The 26,770-nt window shown below is 38.5% G+C and overlaps 3 long non-coding RNA genes across 3 annotated transcripts in view; all 3 read right to left on the minus strand.

Moving 5' to 3' along the window:
* LOC114353894 (uncharacterized) overlaps positions 1-25,774 on the minus strand; it is a 27,172-nt gene extending 1,398 nt beyond the window's left edge. The window contains exons 1-2 of the long non-coding RNA XR_003655955.1: positions 25,760-25,774; positions 14,047-14,049 (exon numbers count right to left, since the gene is read on the minus strand). This is a non-coding gene — a long non-coding RNA (uncharacterized LOC114353894). The remainder of the gene's footprint in view (positions 1-14,046; positions 14,050-25,759) is intronic.
* LOC114353895 (uncharacterized) lies at positions 15,606-17,764 on the minus strand. Its single transcript, XR_003655956.1, has 3 exons — positions 17,056-17,764; positions 16,507-16,565; positions 15,606-15,731 (listed from the first exon to the last, which is right to left on the minus strand). It is a non-coding gene; the product is annotated as an uncharacterized LOC114353895 (long non-coding RNA).
* Positions 18,856-21,264, minus strand: LOC114353896 (uncharacterized). Its single transcript, XR_003655957.1, has 3 exons — positions 21,118-21,264; positions 20,754-20,857; positions 18,856-18,974 (listed from the first exon to the last, which is right to left on the minus strand). It is a non-coding gene; the product is annotated as an uncharacterized LOC114353896 (long non-coding RNA).
* Positions 25,775-26,770: the final 996 nt, after the last annotated feature.

Here is a 26,770-nt window from a genome sequence, read left to right on the forward strand (position 1 = left end):
ATTTGTTAGTATTAAGGTTACCTACATTATGAAATAATCACTGATAAATGTTATTAATTTATCACTTTTACCAAGCCTGTCGGTAATTATTCATAATAACCGGCGATTATTCATAATTTTCAATTTATCTAACATATACCTACACAGAATTATTAATACGAATTTGAGTAGTGAAATAAATGCATAAATAAATATTTTACTTTTATGGTTCATTATTTTAATTATAATTGTAATATAAAAAAGAAAAAATATAATATTATATTCAATGTCATCTAACAAACCGACGACGGGCACTCGAGCTATTTTTTTTTTCACATTTTTAAATATTCTTTATTTTTAATTATATTATCATAAAAATAAAAAACATTATAATTCATTATTCATCTTAAAAAAAGAAGCTGCACAAAAAAACATTCATTCATTTCATTCTGAAACTACAATCGCGACGCGACCAACCAGCGACCTCCGTTTGCGCGCGAAGCCCAATTTATTTACAACTCCGCTGACCTGCTAAACCCTCCCCCCCACCCATTTTTTATGAATGGTTAAGAAGAAGGATTGGAAAAATTCAAATCGAATCGCGGACTAAGGTGCCATCAGCGCCATCTATCGTCAAATGTTGGAACTAAGCCTCAAAAATTAATTAAAAAGACGGGTTCGAGAAAAAATAGGTGATAAGTGCTGTGTGGCGCCATCTATTCCAGTTTTGGAATCCAGAGGAACTAAAATTTAAGTTGGCATAGAGGATTTTGCAAAGCAACTGCAAGACGCGTGCGCAACTAGTTTAGACAATATACAGTACTAGCTTTCCGCCCGCGGCTTCGCCCGCGTGGAATTTTGTCTGTCACAGAAAAACTTTATCGCGCGCGTCCCTGTTTCAAAAACCGGGATAAAAACTATCCTATGTTCTTTCCCGGGACTCAAACTATCTCTATGCCAAATTTCATCAAAATCGGTTGCGAGGTTTAAGCGGGAAAGCGTAACAGACAGACAGACAGACAGACAGAGTTACTTTCGCATTTATAATATTAGTTGGGATGTACAGACAAATTAAAAAAAAATATCGCTTTTGAAGAAATTAGACAATAATTAAGTCAATTATTGGTGTACTTATGAGGTTTACTTATGATGCCGCGAATGGCCCAAAAAGTAGATTCCAAAATAAATATGTAGCATCATTTGTGATCTGTACCGTCACTCATAACATGCACTACGCATGCATTGTATTTATGAGCGTCATGGCTGGCTATGCGCCATACCTGTGTTATCCTCTAGACGTGGAGGTAGGACGTTTGTCTCCACCTACGGAAATGAATGCAGGCTTCGCCAGCAGCCGGGAGGCCCCGCGGCAATGTGCATTCAGTGCGAGTTAGCTTTGTTCTTCAAAAATGTATCCTGTGATGCCGTACTGCATCTGTATATTCTGTGCAGTGGTTATGGACTACACACACGTGAAGTGGGCCAATCGAGAGGCAAGCTCTCGTATTCACAAACTACGTGAAGCGACGAGCGTGAAGCAGCAAATCGAACGCGCAGCTTTGAATAGAGCTCTGCGATTGGTTCATATCAACCTGTGCGTCCACGCGCACTGTGAGACCTCATAGTAAAGTTTGTGAATACAGGCATAAGTGGGGTTTTGATAGCTCTGATAAGCAACTATGGATTATGTAAATCCACGGTATCCACTGCGACGGAGATCGTGCGTGGGGATCCTCGGTCGTCCCACCAACAACAGCTTGATTGTCTACGCGATCTTAGTAGATCTCAGCGCCACAGCCAAGGAGTCCCTCCCACAGCCTACGGCAGTGCCCAAGCAGGAAGATTGCGTGACTGACGCATTTCCTTCGCGGAAAAGACAACCAGGCCTTTGGTGGGTAGTGGCATGGAATAGTTAGCAACATGCATGCGATCAATGAGACTAAGACTACGGCATGAGGCCTTGCAGTCTTTGGTCTTAACGCACGCATCAGTAGACCTTGATATTATTCAAAGGATCTTTTGGTCAGTTACCATGACGCCTTAAATTTTGATAATTTGTCTCTAAACGAGACAATATTGAAACTAAATATACGTACTTGGAAATCACGACAAATCTTGTTACCACAAGTAATATCCGTGATGACCCGATATAGTGGTTAAAGGAGATAGTAGTTCATATAGTTGGGGAAGTCACAAATGTAACTCAGGTTAAGTGATTTGATATTAAGAAAAATAATTAAAAGAAACGAATAGCTGGCGAGGTATTATGGTATCAAAATGTTTACAATGATTCCGTTTCAAAAGTTAAAATAACACTTGTTTTCGCAAACAACTTTTTGATAACGTAAACTTAAAACTATCTCATTTATGTAGGCACATAATACTTTAAAAAATATATTTTGACTAACTCATACGTAAGAAAACTCCAGTTTATAGTCCAAGACATAGTACAATATGTAATGTACTTTGTCTTGGTTTATAAAAAACAGTTTTGTATTTCTTCAGTTCAAAAGAAAAATATCTAGCACGGAAGACGCAAATCTAATTACTATGTGACTATTAATATAGTATCAGAGGGAATGGAAGGGAACAAAAAAAGAAGACGCTTGTACTCTTTGAGCGTAATTACAAAAACACTCAACAGAGGGCGGTCGGGTAAAATAAATCAATAGGTAGAAGGTATGCATGTATGTCGATCGTATTGAGTTCGTGTGTAGTCTACAGCGCCCGATCCACTAAGGCGGGAGCCCCACAGTCCAGACTACTGGAGCCCGGACTGGCCTTTGAGACCACAGCCTTAGGACTGCGGCCGCTAGGGCCGTAGGGCTCCACGTGGACCGGAGCGCCTGCTCGAGGCGCGGCGGGGCAGTGCTCCCGCGCCGCATGAGTCATGGCAGCCGCGCGCAGGAGGCGGCCGTGCAGTAACACTGAGTGTATGTGCAATGTACTAAGAATATGAGGAGTGTACTGTTGCTCTGTAGAGAGTAGTCAATAGGTGGAATGCGGGTGGGTTACAGGATTGACTAAGTTTTTAACTACACGCGAATGAAATTACTGACAGCGATAAATTGTTAAAAACCCACTAACATGTTAACGTATTGCATGTAACATGCTAGCGGAGCTGACCAGATACCCTGCCAAGCTAAACGCAGGCTATAAATACCTTTTTAGTGTTATCCTTATGCCAAATGCTTGTACGCTGTCACGCCACGCCTACGATGCACTGCCACGCCGACGAAGCTCTACCACGCCACGCCAACGATGCTCTGCCACGCCACGCCCACGAAGCTCTGCCACGCCACGCCCACGATGCCCTGCCACGCCACGCCAACGACGCTCTGCTCCGCCGTCAGCTCCACGGCCACGCGAGCCGGAGCCAGCTGAAGTGTTATTACAACAAGCAGTTAAAATTCTATTAAAATATTATCTTAACACGAAAAAAATAGCCATATGAAAACAACGGATTTGATGTCAAATACATTGTCTAGGGTCAGTAAAATGAGTGAATTTATCATTATGAACGGTTTCTATTCAAAGTCATAAAATCTACCTGCTCTGACAATTGGTCAGCTTTTTACTATACTATTTTAAAGGACAGTCAAGTTTACTCTAGCTAGCAACAACATAAGATACAATATTGGTAAAAAAAAACTTTAAAACATTACTCAAGAATGCGAGGCTAACTAAAAAGAGTACTTACACACTTGTATAATAAATAGTATGCTGCAGCCACTTTGAAAACCGTTTTCAAAAAGTTTGATAGGTAAATAAAAACTAAACTATGTATGTAAACAAAAAATATTTTCAACTTACGCATCACACGCCACGCCACGCACGCCGAGCCCACAGCTATGTGTGCATAGATGCCAATGATTATACATACTTATAAGCGGTTTGAATGAATAAATGCATTGTAATATACATAATAGTATGCCGTTCGATTTTCGAGGTCTCTTTTACAGGCACGAACAAAGGACTCAGTGGGACAGACAGAATATACCCTAACAATAATATTTCTTACATTATGACCTAAAGGGAAAGAGCATAACCCTCCTTCTGGTGCAGTCGGGTTAAAAAAATACAACGGTCTCAGTAGACTTTATTATAATAGTGGGTGTGGCTTACGGCCACGCCCCTAATATGGCGCCGTCGCGCTACATAATGGCACGCGGAGCTCGCACTAGTCCCTACAGCACCAAAAAAAGTTTATGGGCAGGGATGAACACTGTTATATGTATACTTGTAACAGCGCTCCTAACCTAAATATTCGCAAAGAGGATGTGAAGGAATCAAATTGCAAGTGTCTCTTGGTTTTTGCGTCGGTTGACTCATACGCTAGTTGTACTCGTATCAACCGACGCGAAGCTTAACGAATGCTGTTGGTTGGCTATTATTATTATTATTGGTTTTTGGGCCTTTATTTGCGCCAACTCGACCAGGTTTGATCTATAGTGGCAGCCCTTGTCTTTAAAGTTCACTGCTTAGTCCCGTTGAGTCTATAAATTTCCAGATTCTTTGGAGCGTGATATCTGCTATCTCATCCGGGTGCATGATGTGTCGCCCGAGATGGATACTTCTTTTGCTCATAAGCGGGAAGCATGAGCAAAGAACATGCATGTTGGTTGGCTATGTCATTGCACGGATTCCATTGACTGCTTATCTGTAGTAATTCCATGGTGCTCGTTGTCAGTCATTTTACGATGTATTCGTTTCATGTGAGCTGCGTCGTCAAATATGTCTCTGATCCTGTAATCGTTGAATGATAATCCGCCAAAGCTGTATCACGAGTTTTATTCCTAGTTTTTTCCATACTTCAAGTGGTTGTATTTCATTTCACGTCTCCATTAAATTTTATTCCACGCCCTTGGTCCCTTTGCTCTGCTGAATGTGATACCACCTTGCTAGTATGAAGGCTGTGATGCCACGTTGCCAGTCTGAAGGCTGTGATGCCACGTTGCCAGTCTGAAAGCTGTAATGCCACATTGATNAAATTACTCAAGAATGCGAAGCTAACTAAAAAGAGTACTTACATACTTGTATAATAAATAGTATGCTGCAGCCACTTTGAAAACCGTTTTCAAAAAGTATGATACGTAAATAAAAACTAAACTATGTATGTAAACAAAAAATGTTTTCAACTTACGCATCACACGACGAGCCACCCACGCCGAGCCCGCAGCTATGTGTACATAGATGCCAATGATTATAAAAATAAGATGCTTAAAAGCGGTTTGAATGAATAAAATGCATTGTAATATACATAATAGAATGCCGTTCGATGTTCGAGCTCACCTTTACAGGCACGAACAAAGGACTCGGTGGGACAGACGGAATATACCCTAACAATAATATTTCTTACATTATGACCTAAAGGGAAAGAACATAACCCACCTTCTGGCGCAGTCGGGTTAAAAAAAATACAACGGTCTCAGTAGACTTTATTATAATAGTGGGTGTGGCTTACGGCCACGCCCCTAATATGGCGCCGTCGCGCTACATAATGGCTCTTGCCCCTACAGTACAAAAAAAAGTTTATGGGTAGGGATGAACACTGTTTACTTATTATACTTGTAACAGCGCTCCTATTCTTTTTTTGCTCTATTGTTGATCTGTATTGTAATATCTTTGATACCAAATAAATATTTTTTCTTTCTTTGTTTCTAAATATTAACAAAGGGGATGTGAAGGAATCAAATTGTTAATGTTAATTTTTTGCTGCAAGTGTCTTGTCTTGGTTTTTGCGTCGGTTGACTCATACGCTGGTTGTATCAACCGACGCGAAGCTTAACGTATGCTGTTGGTTGGCTATGTCATTGCACGGATTCCATTGACTGCTTATCTGTAGTAATTCCATGGTGCTCGTTGTCTGTCATTTTATACGTTGTATTTATTCATTTCGTGTGAGCTGCTCGTTCGTAAATGTTTCTCTAATCCTGTAACCGTTGAATGATAATCCGCCAAAGCTGTAGTTGGTCACGGGTTTTATTCCTAGCTTTTTCCATACAAGTGGTTGTATGTCATTTCACGGCGTCTCCATTAAATATAATTCCACGCCCTTGGTCCCTTTTCTCTGCTGAATGTGATACCACCTTGCTAGTATGAAGGCTGTGATATCACGTTGCCATTCTGAAAACTGTGATGTTGTTGTATGTCATTTCACGGCGTCTCACTCCATTAAATTTTATTCCACGCCCTTGGTCCCTTTGCTCTGCTGAATGTGATACCACCTTGCTAGTATGAAGGCTGTGATGCCACGTTGCCAGTCTGAAGGCTGTGATGCCACGTTGCCAGTCTGAAGGCTGTGATGCCACGTTGCCAGTCTGAAAGCTGTAATGCCACATTGATCAGTGTGTTGGTTGACTGTGAGTGATGCTATGCAGCTGTTCTGCTAACTGGATACCACGCTGCTACTGTGCTGCCAAGACTTCTACACTCCCAAGTAGATGCCACGAAGAAACCCACGAAGTTAGTCAAGTTTGGTGCCATAGTTATGTGATCTGGAGCTGCCGAATGTAGTCTCATGCCACCAATTGACGAATCTCATGAAGTTTGTTGATAAAAATACCATGAACATTTCCAAATTCCAGAATTGAATGTGATATTTTTTATGGCTGTGATCTCCACAATGATCCAGCGGCTAAGCCATTTCTTGTTTTTGCCTTGATTTATGTAATAATCATGTCGTTTCCTTACAGATATCACATTTTCTGACAATATGGACTGTAATCTAGTTTTTTATCCATCCATATGATATTTGTTGAGATGTCGTACAGTGAGACGGCAAATGTCTTCATTGTTGAGTGCAATCCTTTTCTCTCGTCGTACTGCTCGTCTCGACAAAACGCTAAACAAACAACTAGTCAAATATCGTTGATCTAGCCATTGGTAACGAAAAAAAAAACAAAATAAAACTAACCAATAATTCGAACAAGAAATCCCATGTTATAAATAGTTGAAGTTACTTTTATTATCAGAAAATTATAGCCTCATAACATAACCTACAAAAAGCTTTTATGAAAGTCAAATCTTGCTCGCTATGGTGTCGTATTTATTAGGTTTTTGGTGCAATATAAAAAGGGCTTCCTAATGCCGGCCGTGCAGTAACACTGAGTGTGAATGTGTGTGTAAGAAAGTGAGGAGTGTACTGTTTCTTCTGTAGAGTAGATCATAGGAGGAATATGGGTGGGACGAAGGACAATGAGCTTCTGAATATAAGCTACAGAATAATGACTTCAACCTTTTCTAACTCCACGTGAATGACGTAATGTATTGGAATTTGCTGTAATATACCACTATGACTATCGTACATAGAATACCATGTTATTATCACCTACAAGTGTAGTCTGATGACGAAAAATACAGTTTTTACAGTGTGCTTCAAGCGAGACTAACGCCTGTGCAGATTATGCATAACCCGTATGCATTTGAAGAAAAATCATTTGTAATCGTTCCTTCAGGTGTTGAAACCCTATTTACTAAGTATTTATATTGTAATTCATGAAATGTCTGAAGGCAAGAGGGAAGCATACTATAAGCCTAAATAAGGAACAGAAGTGACGTGATCGCATATGCATCATTTTTGTTTGCCAGATGGTTGATCAAGAGCTAGTTAAAAGCTTCAGCTATCAGAATAATATGTTCACAAATTAGAATGTAAATTGTACCTACCATACTTATGATCAATGGGCTGGTCAAATCTGCCGTGGAATTGATGGCTTTGGGGTATGCTGCGACGACATTGGTATGCAAGCTGGCAGGCAGTTGATAGGGGAAAGTATACCGATTTCAATGGAGTGATGATGACGATAAAATATTGGGTTTAAAAGCATATGTAGGTAGAGTAATGAAGACAGCTGCCGTTTGAAAAGTAGAGAACATATTGTGTAGGTTGCACATATTGCTTAATCTTACTAATAAGAAAGGAAAATAAATAAAGGATGATTGAACTTAAGTAAATTCTGAATCATACACGAGTTCAGTGAATATTTAGCAAAATAATAAAGGGTAATAAAAATATATCTAAACTAAACTTCATAGGATGAGTTTAACATCCATGTGCATTACTTTCTAGTAGAGTTGTTGTCATGTACACTTCTACATAATAGCTAACCTAAATACAAACTTTAACTAAACACTTGTAGTATAAGTGCTTCAGTGAGATCTCTAAATGAATACAAATGGATAAAAAAAATAAAACCGACTCCAAAAAACATACCTACACTAAAAAGTAGAAAAATATTATTAATTAATCATCTTATTTATTAGGACGAATTAATATTTATGTATACCATGATTGATACTTTTGGAGTCGGTGCAGGCAAACTTCACACGTTTCTTTTTCGCACCGACTCCAAAAGTATCAATCATGGTATACATAAATATTAATTCGTCCTAATAAATAAGATGATTAATTAATAATATTTTTCTACTTTTTAGTGTAGGTATGTTTTTTGGAGTCGGTTTTATTTTTTTTTGCATGTATGCCGATCGTATTGAGTTCGTGTGTAGTCTACAGCGCCCGATCCACTAAGGCGGGAGCCCCACAGTCCAGACTACTGGAGCCCGGACTGGCCTTTGAGACCACAGCCTTAGGACTGCGGCCGCTAGGGCCGTAGGGCTCCACGTGGACCGGAGCGCCTGCTCGAGGCGCGGCGGGGCAGTGCTCCCGCGCCGCATGAGTCATGGCAGCCGCACGCAGGAGGCGGCCGTGCAGTAACACTGAGTGTATGTGCAATGTACTAAGAATATGAGGAGTGTACTGTTGCTTCTGTAGAGAGTAGTCAATAGGAGGAATGCGGGTGGGTTATAGGTCTGACTTAAGTTTTTGACTACACGCGAATGAAATTACTGACAGCGATAAATTGTTAAAAACCCACTAACATGTTAACGTATTGCTGACCAGATACCTTGCCAAGCTAAACGCAGGCTATAAATACCTTTTAGTGTTATCATTATGCCAAATGCTTGTACGCTGTCACGCCACGCCTACGATGCACTGCCACGCCGACGAAGCTCTGCCACGCCACGCCCATGATGCTCTGCCACGCCACGCCGACGATGCTCTGCCACGCCACGCCAACGATGCTCTGCCACGCCACGCCAACGACGCTCTGCTCCGCCGTCAGCTCCACGGCCACGCGAGCCGGAGCCCGAGCCGGAGCCAGCTGAAGTGTTATTACAACAAGCAGTTAAAATTCTATTAAAATCCATAACACGAGAAAAATAGCCATATGAAAACAACGGATTTGATGTCAAATACATTGTCTAGGGTCAGTAAAATGAGTGAATTTATCATTATGAACGGTTTCTATTCAAAGTCATAAAATCTACCTGCTCCGACCATTTAGCTTTTTACTATACTATTTTAAAGGACAGTCAAGTTTACTCTAGCTAGCTAACAACATAAAATACAAGATTGGTAAAAAAAAACTTTAAATTACTCAAGAATGCGAAGCTAACTAAAAAGAGTACTTACATACTTGTTTAATAAATAGTATGCTGCAGCCACTTTGAAAACAGTTTTCAAAAAGTATGATACGTAAATAAAAACTAAACTATGTATGTAAACAAAAAATGTTTTCAACTTACGCATCACACGCCACGCCACCCACGCCGAGCCCACAGCTATGTGTGCATAGATGCCAATGATCATAGATTACATACTTATAAGCGGTTTGAATGAATAAAATGCATTGTAATATACATAATAGAATGCCGTTCGATGTTCGAGGTTTCTTTTACAGGCACGAACAAAGGACTCGGTGGGACAGACGGAATATACTCTAACAATAATATTTCTTACATTATGACCTAAAGGGAAAGAGCATAACCCTCCTTCTGGTGCAGTCGGGTTAAAAAAATACAACGGTCTCAGTAGACTTTATTATAATAGTGGGTGTGGCTTACGGCCACGCCCCTAATATGGCGCCGTCGCGCTACATAATGGCACGCGGAGCTCGCACTAGTCCCTATAGCACCAAAAAAAAGTTTATGGGCAGGGATGAACACTGTTATATACTTGTAACAGCGCTCCCAACCTAAATATTCGCAAAGGGGATGTGAAGGAATCAAATTGCTAATCTTAGTTTTTTGCTGCAAGTGTCTTGTCTTGGTTTTTTGCGTCGGTTGACTCATACGCTAGTTGTATCAACCGACGCGAAGCTTAACGAATGCTGTTGGTTGGCTATGTCATTGCACGGATTCCATTGACTGCTTATCTGTAGTAATTACATGGTGCTCGTTGTCCGTCATTTTACGATGTATTCGTTTCATGTGAGCTGCGTCGTCAAATGTTTCTCTGATCCTGTAATCGTTGAATGATAATCCGCCAAAGCTATAGTATCACGGGTTTTATTCCTAGTTTTTTCCATACTTTAAGTGGTTGTATATCATTTCACGGCGTCTCCATTAAATTTTATTCCACGCCCTTGGTCCCTTTGCTCTGCTGAATGTGATACCACCTTGCTAGTATGAAGGCTGTGATGCCACGTTGCCAGTCTGAAGGCTGTGATGCCACGTTGCCAGTCTGAAAGCTGTAATGCCACATTGATCAGTGTGTTGACTGTGAGTGATGCTATGCAGCTGTTCTGCTAACTGGATACCACGCTGCTACTGTGCTGCCAAGACTTCTACACTCCCAAGTAGATGCCACGAAGAAACCCACGAAGTTAGTCAAGTTTGGTGCCATAGTTATGTGATCTGGAGCTGCCGAATGTAGTCTCATGCCACCAATTGACGAATCCCATGAAGTTTGTTGATAAAAATACCATGAACATTTCCAAATTCCAGAATTGAATGTGGTATTTTTTATGGCTGTGATTCTCTACAATGATCCAGCTGCTAAGCCATTTATTGTTTTTGCCTTGATTTATGTAATAATCATGTCGTTTCCTTACAGATATCACATTTTCTGACAATATGGACTGTAATCTAGTTTTTTATCCATCCATATGATATTTGTTGATTGAGGTGTCGTACAGTGAGACGGCAAATGTCTTCATTGTTGAGTGCAATCCTTTTCTCTCGTCGTACTGCTCGTCTCGACAAAACGCTAAACAAACAACTAGTCAAATATCGTTGATCTAGCCATTGGTAACGAAAAAAAAAAACAAAATAAAACTAACCAATAATTCGAACAAGAAATCCCATGTTATAAATAGTTGAAGTTACTTTTATTATCAGAAAATTATAGCCTCATAACATAACCTACAAAAAGCTTTTATGAAAGTCAAATCTTGCTCGCTATGGTATCGTATTTATTAAGTTTTTGGTGCAATATAAAAAGGGCTTGCCTATACCCTACCTATTAAACGTATAAGCTAAAACCTTTCATTTTAAATATTTTTGAAAATTGTAATTTGTCATGTGTTTTATAAAATAAAATTTATAGACCACGGTAAGGAAGGCAAGCACCGGATAATTTAGTGCGACTGTTAACTAGCATGGAGCTACTATGCCTATCCGAAGTACAAGAAACTTTGTATTACAGCAAATTACAATATTGAGACTGTATTTACTAGTATTTATCTATCACGAATGTAGCTCTATCAGTATCAGAGGGGGAGAGGAGGGGAAACAAAAAAATAAGACGCTTGCTCTCTTTGAGATCCATCACAAAAACACTCAACAGAGGGCGGTCTTCGCAATGAGGGCTCCTAGAAAATGTGGTTCTAATAAATGGGGAAAAGAAAGACGTGCATGTATGCCGATCGTTTTGAGTTCGTGTGTAGTCTACAGCGCCCGATCCACTAAGGCGGGAGCCCTACAGTCCAGACTACTGGAGCCCGGACTGGCCTTTGAGGCCACAGACATGGGACTGCGGCCGCTAGGGCCGTAGGGCTCCACGTGGAGCAGAGCGCCTGCTCGAGGCGCGGCGGGGCAGTGCTCCCGCGCCGCATGAGTGATGGACGGACGCGCACGCAGGAGGCTCGAGAGCTTTCCACTCCGCGCGGCGCCGCGGCCATTTGTAGTCCGCCGGTGGGTAGACCGTGCAGTGTTACTGAGTGTGAATATGTGTGTAAGAAAGTGAGGAGTGTACTGTTTCTTCTGTAGAGAGTAGATCATAGGAGGAATGTGGGTGGGACAAAGGACAATGAGCTTCTGAATATAAGCTACAGAATAATAACTTCAACCTTTTCTAACTCCACGTGAATGATGTAATGTATTGGAATTTGCTGTAATATGCCACTATGACTATCATACATAGAATACCATGTTGTCATCACCTGTAAGTGAAGTCTAGTGACGAAAAAAACACTTATTACAGTGTGCTCAAGCAAGACTAACAACGCCTGTGCAGATTTTGCATGACCTGTATGCATTTGAAGTAAAATCATTTGTAATCGTTCCTTCAGGCGTTGAAACCCTATTCATTATTTGTTTGTAATTCATGAAATGTAATAATATCTAGCAGTCTGAAGGCAAGAGGGAAGCATACTTTACGCCTAAATAACTTTTCTAAAAGGAACAGAGGTGACGTGATCGCATCTGCATCATTTCTGTTTGGGAGATGGTTGATCAAGAGCTACACAGTAGCTTCAGAATCAGAATAATAATATATTTGTTACGGTCAAAGTGATAAATGTGAAAATTATGAATAATCGCCGGTTATTATGAATAATTACCGCATGATTTGGTAAATGTGATTAATATGAGGTCATTTATGTGTGTATAAAACAAAATAGGCGGCTTAGGGGTGGCCCAAGGGCCCACCCCCGCCGCACCTTAACCTATTTTTCACTTTAAATCAAAACATTATGTTATAGGCATCATGGAAAAGTAATAATTATGCACGAAACATTCCAAACTCATTATGCCAAATTATATTAATATATGATNTAATAAATAATATTATTATCTTTGGCCATTTTACACTACGCTTCTAGTCCCAAAGCTTGTACTTTGGGTACTAGCCTACGGATATACACATACTTAAATACTTTTTTTTGTAAATACATACCTACATAGTAACACCCAGACCTATCACAGAAATGGGAATCGAACCCGAGACCTCTCGGCATAGTAGTCCGTTCCGAACCACTACACCACACGACCCACAAAATAATAAAATCTATTAGTTTGATTTTAAATCTTTTGTCTGATTTGGCGAAGAAAAGGTTCTAGTAAGATTTTTCATGTTTGTGAAAGTTGAAATAAGATCGTGCAACCCAGCCATAATGTAGATATTATAGCAGAGCCTAAAGAGCCAAAGGACAGGACACTATGTTCTAGCCTTTATTTATTACTTGAAATTTATAAAGCAGAAAGTAAATACGATTCTGAGCATTATTAGACAAGAAATACTGTATCTCTATTAAACGGATAAGCTAAAACCTTTCATCCCAACTAATATTATAAATGCGAAAGTAACTCTGTCTGTCTGTCTGTTACGCTTTCCCGCTTAAACCTCGCAACCGATTTTGATGAAATTTGGCATAGAGATAGTTTGAGTCCCGGGAAAGAACATAGGATAGTTTGAGTCCCGGGAAAGAACATAGGATAGTTTTTATCCCGGTTTTTGAAACAGGGACGCGCGCGATAGATTTTCTGTGACAGACAAAATTCCACGCGGGCGAAGCCGCGGGCGGAAAGCTAGTTTTAAATATTTTTGAAAATTGTAATTTGTCATGTGTTTAATAAAATAAAATTTATAGACCACAGTAAGGAAGGCAAGCACCGGATAATTTAGTGCGACTGTTAACTAGCATGGAGCTACTATGCCTATCCTAAGTACAAGAAACTTTGTATTAAAGCAAATTACAATATTGAGACTGTATTTACTAGTATTTATATCTATCACGAATGTAGCTCTATCAGTATCAGAGGGGGAGAGGAGGGGAAACAAAAAAATAAGACGCTTGCTCTCTGAGAGATCAATCACAAAAACACAACAGAGGGCGGTCTTCGCAAGAGGGATCATAGGAGGGGTGGTCCTAATAAATGGGGAAAAGAAAGACGTGCATGTATGCCGATCGTATTGAGTTCGTGTGTAGTCTACAGCGCCCGATCCACTAAGGCGGGAGCCCTACAGTTCAGACTACAGGAGCCCGGACTAGCCTTTGAGACCACAGACTTAGGACTGCGTAGGGCTCCACGTGGACCAGAGCGCCTGCTCGAGGCGCGGCGGGGCAGTGCTCCCGCGCCGCATGAGTCATGGCCGGCGCACGCAGGAGGCTCGAGAGCTTTCCACTCCGCGCGGCGCCGCGGCCATTTGTAGTCCGCCGGTGGGCAGACCGTGCAGTGTTACTGAGTGTGAATATGTGTGTAAGAAAGTGAGGAGTGTACTGTTTCATCTGTAGAGAGTAGATCATAGGAGGAATGTGGGTGGGACAAAGGACAATGAGCTTCTTAATATAAGCTACAGAATAATGACTTCAACCTTTTCTAACTCCACGTGAATGATGTAATGTATTGGAATTTGCTGTAATATACCACTATGACTATCGTACATAGAATACCATGTTATTATCACCTACAAGTGTAGTCTGATGACGAAAAATACAGTTTTTACAGTGTGCTTCAAGCGAGACTAACGCCTGTACAGATTATGCATAACCCGTATGCATTTGAAGTAAAATCATTTGTAATCGTTCCTTCAGGCGTTGAAACCCTATTTACTAAGTATTTATTTTGTAATTCATGAAATGTTATAATATCTAGCAGCCTGAAGGCAAGAGGGAAGCATACTATAAGTCTAAATAACTTTTCTAAAAGGAACAGAGGTGACGTGATCGCATCTGCATCATTTTTGTTTGCGAGATGGTTGATCAAGAGCTAGTTAAAAGCTTCAGCTATCAGAATAATATGTTCACAAATTAGAAAGTAAATTGTACCTACCATACTTATGATCACTGGGCTGGTCAAATCTGCCGAGGAATTGATGGCTTTGGGGTATGCTGCGACGACATTGGTATGCAAGCTGGCAGGCAGTTGATTGGGGAAAGTATACCGATTTCAGTGGAGTGATGACGATAAAATATTGGGTTTAAAAGCATATGTAGGTAGAGTAATGAAGACAGCTGCACTTTGAAAAGAAGAGAACATATTGTGTAGGTTCTACATATTGCTTAATCTTACTAATAAGAAAGGAAAATAAATAAAGGATGATTGAACTTAAGTAAATTCTGAATCATACATGAGTTCAGTGAATATTTAGCAATATAATAAAGGGTAATAAAAATATATCTAAACTAAACTTCATAGGATGAGTTTAACATCCATGTGCATTACTTTCTAGTAGAGTTGTTGTCATGTACACTTCTACATAATAACTAACCTAAATACTAACTAGAACTGAACAGTTGTAGTGTTAGTGCTTCAGTGAGATCTCTAAATGAATACAAATGGATAAAATATTATTAAGGAAAAGTAGATAACTGTGATTAAACTTTTGGATATATCAGATTAAATGTAGACTGGCAGCGTCATTGCTATGCGCTTTTTCCAGGAGTAGGTTTAGTTTATTTCAAAGAGTATACAAGTTAATAAGAGGGTTTACCTTAATTTAAGTTTTATACCTAACCTTTCACTCTACCAAAGACGTGTTTGTCGTGCAGGCAGAAAACACCATCGCGAATGCAAATTACATTTGACATTCATAAAAGCTTCTCATTTGGGTTAAGTCATAATAAATAGATACACATTAATAAATTATTATAATTATATTAGGTATAATGTTATATTTATTGATAAATAAATAAAATCATTGGCATCAAATGTAAGAATATAGCTGGGGCATGACCTGAATATAATACCTGAAATTAATAACAACATTTGAGTCACAATATTCATAAATACATAATATAGGAGAGGGATTTGGGGATACACTAACAAACAACATAAGGTGAGGAAATTGTGGAAGATTAAAAGGACAAGTGTTGGAAGGAATGATAATATGAATGGCTACAAATTTTATAATTCTGTTTATTGTAAATAAATACCGTTTTCTATACTTATAATGAATCTGTAGAGAGGTCAATTCTGTACATGAAATATATTTTCAAAATAACTATCGGGGGGTGATTAGTGATCGATACTGATGCCAAAAAAGCAATCAGTAAATTTTTTGTCTGTCTGTCCGTCTGTATGTTCCTTATAGAAACAAAAACTACTCGACGGATTTTAACGAAACTTGGTACAATTATTCTTCGTACTCCTGGGCAGGTTATAGTATACTTAGGAATTCCCACGGGAACGGGAATCAGCGGGAAAATCATTTTGTATGAAAAATCTAAACCGCTTAAGTTAGACGCTTGAAATTTGGCATGCAGGTACCTTAGTAAACTTAAAGCTTAGTTACAACAGGATTGCAAAATTCCCACGGGAACGGGAGTTAGCGGGAAAAGACATTTGAAAGAAAAAATCTAAACCGCGTAAGATAGATGAAGGGGGTAAAACGGGATCCACGCGAACGAAGTCGCGGGCGGCCGCTAGTGAGTAATATATGTAATTTTGCTTATTCAGTTGATATTGGTTGCATAATAATGAGCACTATGTAGTAAAGTAAGTATGTGTATAAATGCCACTTACCAAATCAATGGCTAGTGCAGGCAGGAGACACCGCGGTGCGGCGCCGACTTGAAGGCTGACTGCAAACAAAACACACGGTTATTTATTTATTAAGGATTCATACAGGGATAGTTACTATTTCACTAAACGAAATACTAAAATAAAAGCCTACATAATTATGGGACTCTAACTTGCATTGAAAGTTGAAGCTGAATTTCTTCCTCAATTTAATCATTACTAAAGTGCAAGTATTTAAATGAAAATATCCTTTCTGGTCCTTTATGGGGCAGCTTTAAGTCATGAGTGGAGGCCGCGTACCGGAAAACGCAGCGTGGGACGTCCACCCACAAGGTGGACCGATACGTAAAGGTAGCAGGAAGGCGCTGGACGCAGGCCGCTACTAACCGGGCAACATGGAAAGCATTGGGGGAGGCCTATGTTCAGCGGTGGACGTCCTGTTGCTGAGATGAAGATAAATATTTTTTCTAAACAGATTAGGGGATTACAAATTGAAGTTTGTGTCAGCAAATCCACAGAACTTTAGATGAAAGCAAAATAAATCATACTAACCTCGTTATCTTTCGACGCAGATGCCATCGTCGCCGCATCGCTTCCACGGCTCCCTGCGCCCAGCCCACGACGACGAAACATGCAGCAGTGGGGATTAGTATACGGAAATGATACCTACGAATGAACTAAATGACTGGGACAAAGTAGGGGAAACTAATTGATCGGTAAGGACAATAGTTTCACTAGAAATTTGAAAAGTGCAAGAGGTTTATGATCAAATTTAAAAGAGAATTTATTATTTGAAATGAACTAATAAAGACCGACGAATAATAATCTAATTTTGTCTGAAATGAGCCTGACAAAGGAATAAAGTAACAAGCAATCACTAGTTTTTGTGTGTAACAATCATCCATCAATCCTCACAAAATTTTGCAGTTATAATATTAGTAGAAGAATAGGTTAGGAAATAGGATAAACTTGCCTTGTGTAGTTGTCTGAAGCTTGAGCGGGTGGACGCTCAGGCTCGGAGCTCGCAGCTCAGTCATGAAGCTCGCAGCTCAGGCTCGGAGCTCGCAGCTCTCGCGTAGGTCGACTCAGCCCGGTGCTCGCGGCGGCGCGGCGAGCTCACGTCTCATGAGCCGACGACGACGAAACATGTTGCAGTGGAGATTAGTATACGGCAATGATAGCGCAATACAAGGGAGTGGAAAGTTGTGAGTGTATCTATGAGACTGTAAGTAGAACTGATACTAGACTAACTAACTATGGTTAACGAGAAAATTAAACTAATGATCAAACTTAACTGGAATGTCTACTATCATCTTGGGTGAGTCAACAATTACACCAATATTACTCAATTAATACAAAATTACATAAAATAACTGTTTACTAAAGTTGATAATGATGTAAATAAATGTAAGTACAACCTAATATAATGTAAAAAAAACTTTTATTATTATTACAAGCGGCCGCCCACGACTTCGTACGCGTGGATCCCGTTTTACCCCCTTCATCTATCTTACGCGGTTTAGATTTTTTCATACAAATGTTTTTTCCCGCCTACTCCCGTTCCCGTGGGAATTTTGCAATATCCTGTTGTAACTAAGCTTTAAGTTTACTAAGGTACCTGCATGCCAAATTTCAAGCGTCTAACTTAAGCGGTTTAGATTTATCATACAAAAGGATTTTCCCGCTAATTCCCGTTCCCGTGGGAATTCCGAAGTATACTATAACCTGCCCAGGAGTATGAAGAATAATTGTACCAAGTTTCGTTAAAATCCGTCGAGTAGTTTTTGTTTCTATAAGGAACAGACAGACAAAAATTTTACTGATTGCATTTTTGGCATCAGTATCGATCACTAATCCCCTGATAGTTATTTTGAAAATATATTTCATGTACAGAATTGACCTCTCTACAGATTTATTATAAGTATAGATTATCATGAATAAACAAATTACCTTCCATAGTTTTCTGCAGTTTTAAGCAGGCGACGCTCAGGCTCTGAGCTCAGGCGCGAAGCTCGCAGCTCAGGCCCGAAGTTCGTAGCTCAGGCTCGGAGCTCGCAGCTCTCGCGTAGGTCGACCGGTGCTTGCAGCGGCGCGGCGAGCTCACGTCTCATGAGCCGAAGACGACGAAACATGTTGCAGTGGAGATTAGTATTCGGAAATGATATGAGCGATAAAGGGTGAAGGAAATAATTGGGCGAAATTATGAAAGACCAGTAGCTCAATTTGTTTTTACTCAATAGCCAATTTGTTAGATACTCAAAACATTTTAGGTGGGGCAGAGTAGGGACTAGGGACAGGAGGCGTGGCTAAGAGATAAGAACCACATAAACTTAATAACTTATATAACCCCCCTTCTGGCACAGTCGGGAAAAAAAATGCCTACCTGCGTTTTTTCTCGTGGCTGCTGTCAGTTGAAAGTCGACCGTATCGACTACGACGCATTGAGGCGGTAAGGACGAGAACCCTTTCGCCTGTGAATGTAAAAACAGCAATATTTCATTGAAGTGCTAAAGTAGTAAATAAATTGGCAGGCATTGGTCAGAGTATTAGTAAAGAAGCAAACTAAACTAATTAACTGGACTGTAATTCAGCTCTATCATTAGATGTAAAAAAAAAACAGAATTTTCATCATCTGGTACCCAGGCTTTGCTTAGTTCAAGAATAGATAGTGCATCATAAAATGTTCAAGTTTTTAACTAAGTCCAGATCTTTCAAGTCCAGTTGATTGCAAACAATAATATATGTAGTTTTGAAGAGTTCTTGAATTAACAAGCATCAAGAACCAAGAAAGCAAGTCAAATTAGCAAAGCTTTAATTTCAGTCAATGGAAAAGAAGCTCAATGAAAGATACTAAGATAGGCAAAAGCTGAGCAGAGCTTATCCACACTGTATTCACAACAATACCTTGGAAATTGGAATACTTTCACTTTAAAGACTAGAAATATTAATCAATCTAATCCACAGGAAATTTTGCACAACTAGGAAGCTAAGCTCTTATCTTATCTTGGCCTGTTTCTCATGACGGAGTGATTATCAGGCCGGAAGTTGAAGCAAACTGTTCATGGACAAGTTCCACTCTGTTCCACACATTTACCATATAGGCAGTTGGTTTAAGACATATAAGATAAAAGTACCTAGGCAAAAATTAATTAGAAATTTAAGATAATGTAGATTTTTTTTCTATTTTTTTTTTAAAGTTAGTAATTTGTTTAGTGTAGTAGTTTAGTAAACCATCCTACGATGAATGATCTATATAGCATAAATCAACAGTTGGGTATTTAGCTGGCCTGCCCCTTTAGGTACAAATAGGTAATCAGGAAGTAACTAATAGGAACTTTACTCAAGAGATGGTGAAGTGATTTGATGTATTCCTCTGAACTTACGATACATTTCAAAGGAACATCGTTAGTCTACCTACCCACTTGCAACTCTTGTAAGCATGGCCCATTGACGCACTACAAATACGAATAAGTTTTTACAGTAATCTACGTATATTGAAATACATTTACATATTCTGTAACCCAGAGGCGGGGCAAGACCAAAATTTGATGTGGGCAAGACAGATTTCGCGAGGCCTTGTTCTGTGGCGTGGCGACCTGAAGACGGATTTTATGAAATAACTAGCTGACCCGGCGAACTTTCTTCCGCCTTAATGGCAATAAATAAGCAGACTTTTTTTATTTCGAACGGGATAAAAAGTATCCTATGTCCTTCTCCTGGCTCTAAACTACCTCCCAGACAATTTTCAGCTAAATCGGTTCAGCCGTTCTTGAGTTATAAGTGGAGTAACTAACACGACTTTCTTTTATATATATAGATAAAAAAAAAGGGTCAAAGGTCTATACATTGACAGTTTCTGATTTCTTGATTCAGTGATTATTTTTAAAGGAATATTGCGCCAAAGAATAATGTTTGTCACTTAAAACCGTGTTGTTGCTTAATTTTGTGTCTGATTATGGCTGAATTTGTTTGGAAAAAAAAAATATTTTTATTTTTAACTACATTGTTTAGCTATCAAGAATTTATATTTAATAGTCAATGTTCGTATTGTGATATTGTCATCTCCACCTTGTATACATTTTTTCAAAATTTTTGATGCGCGAGGCCCCTTGTACCGCGAGGCCGTAGGGCCCGTAGGCGGTGGCCCACGTCGCCTACGCCTTACGCCGCCTCTGCTGTAACCACTAGTAGGTAGGACTGGCGTCTGACTAATTAGCTCATTATGTAAGTAATTAAATGTAGGTAGGTACCTTTTCAATCTTGCCATGCCGACGCGACGCGACGCTGAGAACATTTTCAAAATGGCGAACCAACGAAGCCAGACTTGGATCACCTAGTGTTGACCCCACAGGACCTGAAATCACATAGACGATCGGATTATTTACTTTAACAAAACAACTTCGTAGGTTTCACAAACATAACTATGTACTAGGTTTGTTGTTTAAAACTTGAAAATGAAATAGAGAATAGCGCCGGCAATATGGCCGCCATCCAATAGAAATAGGAAATTTTATCATAAAACATAATAATACTTGAGCCTGTAGAGAAAATAGTTCGTATTTAATATTGTTAAATCTATGTGTACTATAGTAATTAAAATGAACTGAAACTTACGAGATTTTCAAGCACATTTCGTAGGCAGTCTTCGGGTTACTGTATTGAGGGGTCACAACAGGCTCCCAAGTTAGTAGTTATATTTTCACGTTTTGACCTAATTTAATGTACACTTCTGACGGTTTTTGACACAGTTTGATTGCAAATTAACAATATTAAAAGCCCTAAAAACAAAATGGCAGAAGACGCCGGCCGGCCATTGCAGCAGAAGTAAATAAAGATGGCGTCAACAAAATAAAAAAGGAAGTACATCATGAATGAATGATGAATGAATGACGCTATCAAATATCTATCAAAATCGGAAACGGAAGTAAGAGAAATAGTGACGTGTCCTCGCGGGAAATTTTATACAAAGATCGATAGTCGAAATTGCACTCTTTGTGTTACTCTCCATTTTTAATTAAGTATTAGGATTTTTTATAAAAAAAATATATTATGCCATTTCAATTTAATAAATAATTACAATTGTATAAAATATAAAAAATATGTGTTAGCTCTTTATGTTATGTATTTAATTTTAAGGTCTTGCTTGATCTTTAAAAACATTACAAGTTTTACAAGATTTTACGCTTTAATTAAAACACAGCGTTAGCTTTACGACATTTATTTGAATTGACAAGATGACAAGCAACAGAAAGAACAAACTATAGAAAAGAATAGAAAAATAAACTACGTATAAAAGCCTTCTTCTTGACAGCTTTCAATTGAAACATTATACAAAACTCACATAATATGTAACTTGTTTTATAATAAATAAATAGTAATAAACTTTTGCATTTAATATATTACAATAATTTATTTATGTATTAAATAAAAACATAACATCTATAAAAAAATATTATGTATGTACTACATGCTGCAATGAATAATTAAATAAATGAATTCGATTATTTTTCTTTCTTTCTATATAATCGATGTTGCCTACATCACTATGAGCAAAGATTATTAAGGTGGGGGATCCTTTTTGAAAACGGATACGGAATGGGCGTCAACCAAGTTTGGGATGGAAGCGCGGGGAAGCCAAATGCGACTATTTGATTGGTTGATGCCCGTTTGTTTTTTATCTGCATTTTTTTATTGGCACAACTGCAACTGATTAGTAGACTTCCGGTTCTGGTCCAATAAATGATTATTAATTGTTCAAATAAGTAATAACGATTAACACTATAACGTTATTAGTATTTCAAATAAATTCGCTATAAAAATAAATTAAGATTTGATAGAGTTCTGGGTTTTTAATTATTCAGATACATATTTTGATTGTTATTTTATTAAGGCAATTAGAGTCCTCAATCCGCGTCAAATGGGCATTTTGTAAAGCCTACTCCTCTTTTACTGCTGGACAGACAGAACTAGTCGAAAAAAATATCTGTTATAATAATCTATACTAATATTATAAAGCTGAAGAGTTTGTTTGTTTGTTTGTTTACTTGAACGCGCTATTCTCAGGAACTACCAGTCCGATTTGAAAAATTCTTGCAGTGTTAGATAGCCCATTTATTGAGGAAGGCTATAGGCTATATGCCATCACGCTACGAGTAATAGGTGCAGAGCAAAAATGGAAAATGTTGCGAAAACGGGTTTTCACGCGTACGAAGTCGCGGGCACAGCTAGTAAATATTATAAAGCTTAAGAGTTTGTTTGTTTGTTAACTTGAACGCGCTAATCTCAGGAACTACCGCGACCGGTCCGATTTGAAAAATTCTTTCAGTGTTAGATAGCCCATTTATCGAGGAAGGTTATATAGGCTACTATACAGTGTGAGTCACGTTAAAGTGTACATATGAAAATTTTATAAAAAAAAATAAAACCGACTCCAAAAAACCTACACTAAAACGTAGAAAAATAGGCAAACGCAGATAAACGCATAGATAAACGCAGGCAAACTTTACATGTTTCATAATCTTGGCACCGACTCCAGAAGTATCAATCATGGTATACCTACATAAATATTAATAATTCGTCCTAATAAATAAGTAGGTAATTAGTAATTATTTTTCTACGTTTTAGTGTAGGTTTTTTGGAGTCGGTTTTATTTTTTTTTTATAAAATTTTACTTATTTCTTGCTTTTTAGTTAACTAATTATTACCTTGATGTTACCACTGAAGGTAGGCAGTACACTGAGACTAAAAAAAATTGGTTCATAATCGGCGGAGATATTGCGTATAAAAAAGTTCATCCCCAATTTTCCACCCTTGGGGGTGAAATATTTTCTTCAAATTCGCATGAAACCACCCTTTTGATAATACCTATTCAACAAAAAAATAATCGTTCAAATTGGTTTATAATCGGCGGAGATATTGCGTATAAAAAAGTTCATCCCCAATTTTCCACCCTTGGGGGTTGTTTTTTTTATTATTAAATTTAAATGGGACCACCCTTGAGGTATTACCTATACGCCGAAAAAAGATTTGTTCAAATCGGTTCATAATTGGCGGAGTTATCGCGTAACAAACATAGAAAAAAAAAAAAAAATACGGGTCGAATTGAGAACCTCCTCCTTTTTTGAAGTCGGTTGAAAATAGATGAAACTAGATCTATTTTTATCGACAAAAAAGAGGTCAAAAAATTTTTGAGATTTTTTTTTTAATTTTTTTTCTTCCAATTACTTATTGTAAAGAAAACGTAATAACTTTTAAACTATGCGGTATATCCTGATAAAATAAAAACAGTAATAATGCTAAATAACAGGCGATACTAAAAAAATACATAAAATACACAGAAAAGGCCCACAAATAATAAAAAATGATACTTTTTGAAAAAAATCTGCTTTTAAATTCGTGTTTTTTTGGTTATTTGTTAAATTTCTTTAAAAAATGCCCCTATAACAGGTGGTTTTTATTACTTTGTATTATTCTCTATCATATTATCTTTGTAAAAGCAAAAATCGCATGTCTCTATCCCTATCACAACATTTGCTAGGATCGCTTAGTTTAAAAGTTATTACGTTTTCTTTACAATAAGTAAGTAATTGGAAGAAAAAAAAATCTATAAAGAATTAAAAAAAAATCACAAAAATTTTTTGACCTCTTTTTTGTCGATAAAAATAGGTCTAGTTTCATCTATTTTCATATCTGGGGGCACGGCAGTGCCCCCACCAAGTCGAGCAAAAAAGCGGCACGGCCGTACCATCCTTTTCTCGAAGCAATTCAGGCCATTTTCGACCGCCTGTAACTTCGTTGTGGATAAAACTAGATGGCTGAATTTTCATTAGCTATGCAGGCATTGTAAAGACACGGTATATTTAAAATTTCATTCAATTTGAACCAGTAGTTTAAGAATTATAACGGGTCAAAGTTACTTAATTTTGTCACTCACTGACTGACTCACTGACTCACCGATCATCAAAACTCTAAGGCACTTCTAGCAGACCTAGAAGCTTCAAATCTATATATATAAAAGAAAGTCGTGTTAGTTACTTCGCTTATAACTCAAGAACGGCTGAACCGATTTAGCTGAAAATTGTCAGGGAGGTAGTTTAGAGCCAGGAGAAGGACATAGGATACTTTTTATCCCGTTCGAAATTAAAAATAAGTCTGATTATTTATTGCCATTAAGGCGGAACAAAGTTCGCCGGGTCAGCTAGTTTGGAATATAAGTAGTGTTTGGTGTATGAATCAAGGAAAAACTAAAATATTTGGGGGCACGGTAGTGCAACCGCCAAGTCGAGTAAAATTTTTCAATTTCGGTCCAGTTTTCTAGATACATAACTGCTGTCTACAAAATACAAAAAGAAATGAGNCAATAACTCGCGGCTCCGTTTCTTTGGGCTCTGGTGGAAACCGTCGGGTTTTAGTGGGTAGGCCCCGCCTTTAGTGGGTAGGTGGGGAGAGTCCCACATAACCCACTGGCCGTCCCCATAGACCAGTGGGTATGCGCAAAGCATTTCCCGACGAAAAAAAAAGAAAAAAAAAAGGCTGTTTTGACAAATTCGTTTCGCGATGTCGTTTTGACAGCTAGTTTGACAGCGAAGCATAGACGTAAACAGAGAGAAGGAAGAAACTAATTTAAAAAAAATCTAAAAAAAGTAAAAACAATCGCAGTCATAGACATGTTTTAACTTTTATTCGATTTTGAATGAACTTTTGTATCGGCGGCGCGTCGATGGTGGTTCAATGTGCATTTTGGCTGCCATTTTACGATCGAATCGAATTACTGGTGACACGGCGACTGTCATTATCGAAAGCTTCCTATTGGTTAGCAATGGCATTTTGACTAGACCCACGGGGTTTTTAGTAATCGCAATGAAAATGGCGGGTGTTGCGATTCGATTCGATTTTGATTGAGTCTTAAATGCATGTTGGCTAAGCCTTTGTATGGGAAATTTCAATCCAGTCTTTCGATTATCGATAGATAGGGCTTTGCGATTCGATTTTTTGCCAAATGACTAAGCCTTTTTTGTTATCGACCTCTTTTGCGTTTATTTATTAGTTTGCGACTGGTTTGCGATTTTAAAGTGTGTTTTGACTAGATCCGCAGAGTCTCTGTTTACGTCTATGCTTCGCTGTCAAACTAGCTTTCAAAACGACATCGCGATACGGATTTGTCAAAACAGCCTTAGGGTGGGTTGCACACCATCTTAGTTTAACTTTGACAAACGTCTAAAATCTGTCAAACTCCATACAAAAAACACTGGTTAACGTCATAGTTACGTTCAAAGTTAGGTGGTGCAACTCACCCTATTGGTTTCCGATCGAATCGAAGCTTATTACCGGGGTTTTAGTAATCGCAATCCCACCAAAAACATTCTATAAAAAATTTGCCAAGTCTCGATGGAGCTGCCTGTTTATCTCTAAAAAGTAATGAAATCTAGACAAAGTCGTGCCAAGTCTATGGTTCCTTACTGCGATTTCTTTATTATTATTTAATGTTGTGTGACTTGGCCGTTGAAGGGTACCAAACCAGATGCTCCATGACACCATTGTACCAATTTGTCGCCAAAATCGCTACCCATTGACGATGGAAAATAAATTGCACTTGGAAAACGTTGATTCAATAACCAGTCAATTGTAGGCTTAATAAAGCTGCGTATTTCAATAATACTTATGTATGATTATCTTAATAAAGATTGTTCAACGGCCAAGTCACACAACATTAAATATAATAATAAAGAAATCGCAGTAAGGAACCATAGACTTGGCACGACTTTGTCTAGATTTCATTACTTTTTAGAGATAAACAGGCAGCTCCATCGAGACTTGGCTAATTTTTTACAGAATGTTTTTGGTGGGATTTCACTTCTTTTTGTAGAAAGTGGCATAATTATTTAACGTCGGCGTCTTTTCTTTTAATATCATCGACATTTTTTTTACGATATTAAACACAAATAAACTCAACGACCTTTAAAATGGACAACGAATCAGAAATTGTTTTAATAACAAGTGCCACGCCATCTAACGATGAGCGGTACAGGCGAACACCACGGTGCCGGTGTGGCGCTAGTAGTATTGATTATGAATGTGGTGTTACTCCAGATCTTCGATTTTCCTAGTTTTTATAGTTTTCCCTTTATGTAGTCATTAAACCCTAACTCTGTACCAAATTTCAGCTCTCTGAGTTAATGGGAAGTACTAGTTCTATTTTGATGATCATCAGTGAGTGAGTGAGTGAGTGTCGTAAATGCGAAACTTTGCTTTCGCTTAACTTCGTAAC

Source organism: Ostrinia furnacalis, unplaced genomic scaffold, assembly GCF_004193835.3.
Source record: "Ostrinia furnacalis isolate ACB-3 unplaced genomic scaffold, ASM419383v2 OfSCF1852, whole genome shotgun sequence".
NCBI lineage: Eukaryota > Metazoa > Arthropoda > Insecta > Lepidoptera > Crambidae > Ostrinia > Ostrinia furnacalis.